The sequence below is a fragment of the Lagopus muta genome, chromosome 5 (assembly GCF_023343835.1).
Source record: "Lagopus muta isolate bLagMut1 chromosome 5, bLagMut1 primary, whole genome shotgun sequence".
In the NCBI taxonomy this organism is placed as follows: domain Eukaryota; kingdom Metazoa; phylum Chordata; class Aves; order Galliformes; family Phasianidae; genus Lagopus; species Lagopus muta.
In genome coordinates this window covers 41,461,940-41,468,996 of record NC_064437.1, presented here as the reverse complement: position 1 = coordinate 41,468,996, position 7,057 = coordinate 41,461,940, and positions in this window count along the sequence as shown.

The window sequence follows — 7,057 nt, the reverse complement described above, 5'->3', positions numbered from 1 at the left end:
CTAAACCTCCTCTGGTACAATTTGTGTCCATTTCCTCAGGTCCTATTTGTTTCCTGGGAGAAGAAGCCAAAACCCTCCTCATCACAATCTCCCATGCTTTGGAACCTCATTTCTTGCACTTACCAGGCAACTGGAGGAGCAGGTACTGCAGTGAAACTGCCTTCCACAAAGCCTGACCATCAGCCAGGACTGTGCGGGTCCTTCACACAGTTCTGGCCCTTTTTCTGCCTCCCTTCCTGAAGATGAGAACATTGCACTGCATCACCTGTCCCCACCAGAGCAAAATGGTCTCCTTTCACCCCACAGCGCAATTCTCACCCATGCTTTGGAGAACAGAAAGCTCACTCTGCAGTTAGGATTCGTGCAAGCTCTGCCTGATCTCAGCAGACATGCTGCATCTTTTAATCAACTCTTACAGATGTGGATCTACACACACACAGTGGTCCTGTGTTTGGTACTGACACATTCATTTCTCAAGGAACAGACTGACAACACTTCAGGTTTATTTGCATTTTAAGGTTAGGAGGAAGCGGATCTTTTGTACCGATTCACTATGAAAGCCTGTATCTAAATAAGAGTAAGGCACACTTCTCTTACACAGACCTTTCTCAAGTCAAAAGGCAAGTTGGGGCAGCCAAGTTGCAAGAAGACACAGAGACACAGAGCATTCCACAGTCGCACCCAGAGGCCCCAAGGGCTATGCTTGCCCACTGCCGTGAGCAGTAGGACTGAGATCATTCTCAAACTCAAGTCAGATGGACAGGCCCAGCCAGCCAGCAGTGTTGGCCAGACTAAGCAAACAACCTTTACTCTGGTCCCAAAGCCATTTTGCTTAGACATAGCTCAACATGCCTCTCTTATCTCTCATGTGCACACAAACTGTTGACAAGGCACCTTGTCTTTCTAAGCCAAGTCAGCTACTAGCTCAGGAGCGCAAAAAAACAGCTTGGTGAGGAATATTTAGAAGTGGGGGGAGGGGGGCTCAAATAGGACTATTTGGAAAACGAGCACTGTTTCAGCAGGTACGGTGGTTTCCCATTGGGAACTGAAGGCCAGGGATGGAGGACAAAGATGGAGCTTCCTGGTGCCACTTCCAGTTTATTTGCATTATAGGCACCAGGACAGGCACTGTCAGCTTAAGTTCCCTGGGGTTTTGCCAATTCTAGATATTTGGGGACTTTTTTATTTTACATGCACGACTGCCACCTTCCTAACTGACACTATGATATATATAGCTTTCCCCATTTTAACAAATCACCTAGTAGTTTTCTCACTTAAAATGGGATTAAAGAAAATTAAATGGCACCAAGAGATCAAGCGCTGGCCATCTGCCTCGGCTGATGAGGCTATTTACAAGAGGAAACCCCAAAGATCAGGTAGTCCTATTGAGACCAGAGATCAGGTAGTCCTATTGAGACCAGGTGTGTAGCTCACAGCTGTGAGGAACCAAGGCATGCAGGGAGACCTCATCCTGACAGCAGGAGCCACAGTTGTGCACCATCTACCTAGCACTCTCTGAAACAGAGAGGGACCTTCTGCTGGACAGACAGCTTGTTGGGACAATGCCTACAAGATGCAAGCGTTCCTTCTCACAGCTCTACAGTTTCCTTGTTCAAAAGCCTGTGCAATTCAGTGATCCAGAACTACAGCTGTTGTTTAATAATAAATAAATAAATAAAGTCGTGGACTGGGTTACCCAAGAACTTGTTTTCAGCCCCACTTTGAGAAGCACAGAGAAAGCGAGTAGGAAGAGCCTTGGGCTGGGGAAGCTGCCAGAGCAGGGACTCTCCTGCAGCAAACCCATGACTCATGCTCAGAGGCTGGCAGCCAGCAATGCTGCTCCACCAGCAACCAGTCCAACTGGGCTGGCACCAGGGCCCAGCCAGCTCCGGGGAAGCCTGATGCTTGGTTATGTCAAGCCTACGGCGCACAAATTCCTCCCAGGGGCCACCTCCACCTCCTCGCTGTATTCCCCACTTTGCGCCAAGTGGCAAACACACGAGCCGTCTGTGTTTGGCAATGTCTGGAGGCCTGCCAGAGGCCCTGCAGGCTCTGCTTTTGCAGTTGCAGAGACAGCTCTGCAGGAGAAGTGCTCTCATTGCCAAAATTAAAAGAAAAAAAGAAAAAAAAGAGGCACTTTTTGCAGCAGCGCAGCTTTTAGATCTCTTTGCATTTCCATTCTGACTGCACCAGCTGTCAATGAGGAAGCAAAAGCAAGCCACAAATTACAGCCTTGCAGGCTTGGGAAGAGCCTTGAGCACATCTGAAGCTTGTGCCAGCTCAAGCAGCAGCAGCCTCCGCATGACTCATTGACATCTCGCTGGGTCCCGGCTCAGGATGGGCTCCCTGCAGCATGCCAGATGCTCTGCCCGCTGTCCTTGCCACCAGCACAGTGCAGAGGAACAACTCCGGCACCAGCATGGTTTCATTCTGCTGCTCCAAGTCCTTCACATCCCCAGCACAGCAAAAACAGCCCTGCCCCACAGAAGCAGACAGTGTTGTGCTGGATTAGTGACCTGAATCAGCCCAAGGCAGCACGCAAAGAGCCAGCAGGGCAGTGGGAGGGAGGCCTTCCAGCGTCCCTTGCACCAGCACTAACAGCCCAACCTGGACCCAGGGTGCTGCCTGAGCCCCGGGTGGCAGCATGGGATGAAAGCAGTAAGGACCAGCCCCTTTTTGGCAGTGCTCAGCACTGCTGGCATGGCAGCCTTGCTCCTTCCCACGTTCTACAACTTAATTATCTAAAGGGGGTCAGATCAAGTGCACCGGATTTTCCAAGCAAAGCAAAACAAAACCTCAAATCTCTCTGCAGAGAGTTCTCACTTTTCTGTATTTCTTTTGTCCTGCCACAAGTTTTTTATTATAGATAGAAGCTGATTTTTTCTTCAGTTTTTTTCTTCAGCATTTTATGTACTACTTGGTGGGATTACTCCACCCCACTAGGGAGGAACGTATCCCAATTCACTGCACTGCTCTTTCAAACCAGATTAGCTACAAAGAGTCAGAGGACAGCAGCCATAAATGCTTTGCCCCCCCAAGCCAGGATTTCTGACTGGTGCTCCCAGGGCCTGAGAGCACAGAGTCAGTAGAAAAGCAGAAGAATCGATAATTTAGCATCGCCTTGCAAAGCCCGTGCTTCAAAGAAGATGCATACTGTGCAGATTTCCCATTTCTGCTCTCATTGTGTCATCTTCCCAAGGCTGTAAGCAGTAAGAATGCAGCCAGGCAAACCTCTGCTACCAGCATGCAACTGCCTTTGAAGGGGGAAACAGCTTGCTTTTTGTAAGTCGAAAGGAGAATTAAGCCCTAGGTTTGTTCTAAGTATGACTTTCTCCCCATCCCCCAAGAAATCATTAGGAATATACACATATACACCTAGGTCACCCAGGAAGAAAATAAAGGAAAAATGAAAAATGAAGCTTAAAATATATATCAGAAATCCCAAGCAAATTAAAACAAAACAAAACAAAGCAAAAAAAAAACCAAGGAAAAGAGGAGGGAGATTTTAGGACACCTTTATTCCCATTCGTGCTACAACAGAAGAAGCCCCAAGGGACCCCAGGAAATACTGTCCCCTTCTCTTCCCCACCTTATCTATCAGGATTTCTAACAGACGACTCCAGCTGCTTATCAGGAACTAAAACCCTCTGCAATAAAAGGAGTGGGTTTGATGCTTTTTTAGGTTTTCAGCAATAAAAGTGAGGGGATGAACAAAGGAGTGTGCTTACCTAATCCCATCGTCACTGCTCCCCTTCCCTCAGTCGTGGCTGTGCTGTTGCATTGAAGCTCACCAGTTTCTGAAAGCAGCTAGCTCTTGGAAAGTGCATTTTTTCCCATTAAAGAGCTGCTTTTTGAAGGTGCTTTTAATGCATCAGTTCTATTAGGAAAAGGAAGAAAAAAAAAAAGAAAAAAAAAAAAAAAGCCCTTTAAAAACCTTTGCTCCCCATTTCTAAGAGCTTCTCAGAAAGGATGGCATTAAAAAAAATAAGCTTTAACCTGAGTCTTCAAAGTCTAGGGGGTGAAATAAAAGAGAAAAGCCTTGATCATGGCTTCCACCTGCCCACAGCAGCCTTTGGGAACCAACGACCTGGCTGCAGCCCCAGCATAGCCCTATGGAGCTTCCCAAAGCAGGCACCATGAGGCCAAGCTGTGATGTGGGGGGGGGGGGGGGGGGGGGGGGGGGGGGGGGGGGGGGGGGGGGGGGGGGGCACCCAGAGTGGTAGGGTTTCTCTTCCACCACATTTATCAGTGTGAAGTGGAGGGAGAGGGCAGTGTCTTCCTGTCAAAGAGCTCTCTTGCGGAGTGAGCATTGCTTCCACGTGCCTTTGTCCACAGTGATCAAACCTGAGTGTTGCTGGGTGCTACAGAGCACAGCCCCACGGTAATGGGCAGCACACTGCTCATCCTCCACCACCTCTTTTACCTTCTTGTTGCCTTTGGGCTGGCTCCTGCTTGGTGCAGTGCCATTGCCTTGCTTCTGTGCTGTTGCTACCAGTCAGAAATGGGCAAAACACAGCTGCCAAAATTCAAAAAGCTTTTTATAAAGCAGAGGCCTGAGGTTTTTTTTTATTATTATTATTTGCTTTCTGCTTTGCAGGTTTTCAAGGATTACTCTTAGAAGCTCCAGGGGCTTTTTTTCTGCAGTGCAGGCTGATTTGCAGCACACTGAAAATCTGCTTTGCCTTGACTCAGCTCACACAGGCAGTGACTTACACAGTCACGGGACTCTAAGAGCCACAGCACAAAGTGCTGTCAGCTTTTGGGAGAAGAGCTGGCAGGGGACAAAAAGCCTCAGGGCCTTGTGCAAGGACTGAGCAAACATGCCCCCACGCACCAGCATTATTCATGCAGCTTCCTCTGCTGTTGGAACACTTGTTTTTCCCTTCCTTCTGTACCCGCAGCAAAGTGGAAGGCACAGAAGGGAGTACGGTTTCATTTGGAGAAGAGGGGCACAACCACAAGAGTTTGGAACACAAATAATCACCCACATCTGCTGAGGCTCAGATGAGCAAATGGGGTGAGCTGGCATGTGGGACAAGGAGCAGGGATGGATGGGGAGCTCTTGGAGGTTGGGACCTCAGCAAGAGGCCCAGCAGTGCCACACATAGGGATATCTGTATGCCTGGGGCCAAAGGCCTTCCAGCCAGGCAGTAGCATTGAGTGACTTACACAGCAGCAGCTGACTGCTGGCACTGGGGTGGGCCTCTCAGAGGCACAAGGGGGAAGTGGGAGCCCTATGGCTGCAGCAGCCCACACTCAGAGCCAAAGGCTGCAGAGCAAGTCCATCATCCTCTACTTGTAACACAAGCAAGGTGGAGGGCTGTAATCCAACCTCTCTGGGTGTCACAGGAGAGCTCTACAGCAGCCTCCCTTCTCACTGCTCACCCCACAGCATCTGGGGCAGTGTCCGAGCATCTCTGCATAGCAGCAAGCACAGAGTAATGGAGATGTGAAAGAGGGAACACAGCCCTCTTCCCTTTCCCCAGGGAAGGCAGAGGCGTAGGAACTCCCAACCCCAGGCATCGTGACACAACCACAGAACAAAAGCATGGCTGAGCCCAGACAAAAGAGAAACATGCAAATATCACTTCAGAAAGAGCAGCAAACTCCATTCCTAGCTTAGTGCATACAGCCACCTCTCACAAAGAGACCCAGGGTACATAGCACCAAAGCATTGAAAAGGAGCCCCTCAGCTCTTTGCAGCCACCCCTTAAAACCTGTCCCACAGCTGCTTGCCCTCCGGTTGTGATTGCCTGTGACAGATCTCTGTGTGCTCTGATGGGGGAGGAGAGGGGTTGGATGAGGTCCAGAGCCACCTCCAGTCCTCCCCAACAGATCTGCAAATGTGAGTTAATTAACCCTGAGAGATTTGGAAAGTTTTTTCATTAAAAATAAAAGATCATCGAGTTTGAACTGCTCCTATTTCACAGGGGAGCTCAAAGAGCACACCGCTTTTGTCCTCTTTGGTTTTCCTGATGCTGCCTGGGGTGATCAGCAGACAGCTGGCATTTGAGTAAGTTCTAACACAGATATCTCAATTTCCCCATAGCTTTCCACAGTAAGCTACATGCAGAAGGAGAGCCACATCTCCTCCTTGCATGTCCCTGTTCATAGCAGGGAAAATGGACCAGATGACCTTTAAATGTCCCTTCCAGCTTGAATGATTCTATGATTTCAGCAGCGCTTGTTGGGGTGGAACTTCTCCCCGTCCTGCCACAAAACTGGGCTGAGCTGACCTCTGGGTCCCAAACCTTTGGACAACTCTGGTGCTCTCTGTTCTATTTGCCCTGGTGCCCTTATTGTGTTCTAAATAGCGAGGATTTGGCTATCTTAAGCCAGACAAGATATCCAGGTGGAGACATTATCTCCCTGAGTGCAGAGGCTGACAGGGCCGCAGCATGACAGGGGATGTCAGAAACTGCCTTCTGCCTTCTGTAAACAGTGGCTGAGCTCAGAGAGGGATCAGCCCCCAAATCTGGCAGAAGAGCAAAGTTCTGGCAGTCACGCACCCATGAGCTCAGAGCCTTCTAAGAAATCTCAGACCTGGAGGGTTTTTCAGAAGAGGAGCAATGCGCATCAGTTAGATCAGGTTGCTGTGGGCCAGCAGCAATGCTCAGAATTAAAACACCTGAAGGGATGCTGGAGGGGCTGCCCTGCTGCCTCTGGCACTGCAGCCATGTGCGTCAGGTCTGGGGACAGACTGGCCCTATGTGGACCCAATCAGATCCCGAAGCAGCTGGAAGCTCACCCAGCACAGGAAAAGCAATGCAAAATGAGGCTTCAGGCTCACATGGCTGCAAGTGACACAAAGGAGGGGAAAGGGGACATATGCTGGGGTCCAATCGGTCTGGGGGTCATGTGGTGAAATGAAAAAGAGGAGAGCTGCCACGGAGGGGCCCACACACCTGAGCTGCAGAGTCACCCTTGGGGTTTTCCTGGTGCTGAGTACTTCTATTTGCTCAATGCTCTGTGGTTCTCACTTCCTTCTTCTTTTGGAGGGGAGAGAGTTGGACAAACCATGTTTTGGCATGCTTTCCCCTCCCTTGTCTTTGTAGGC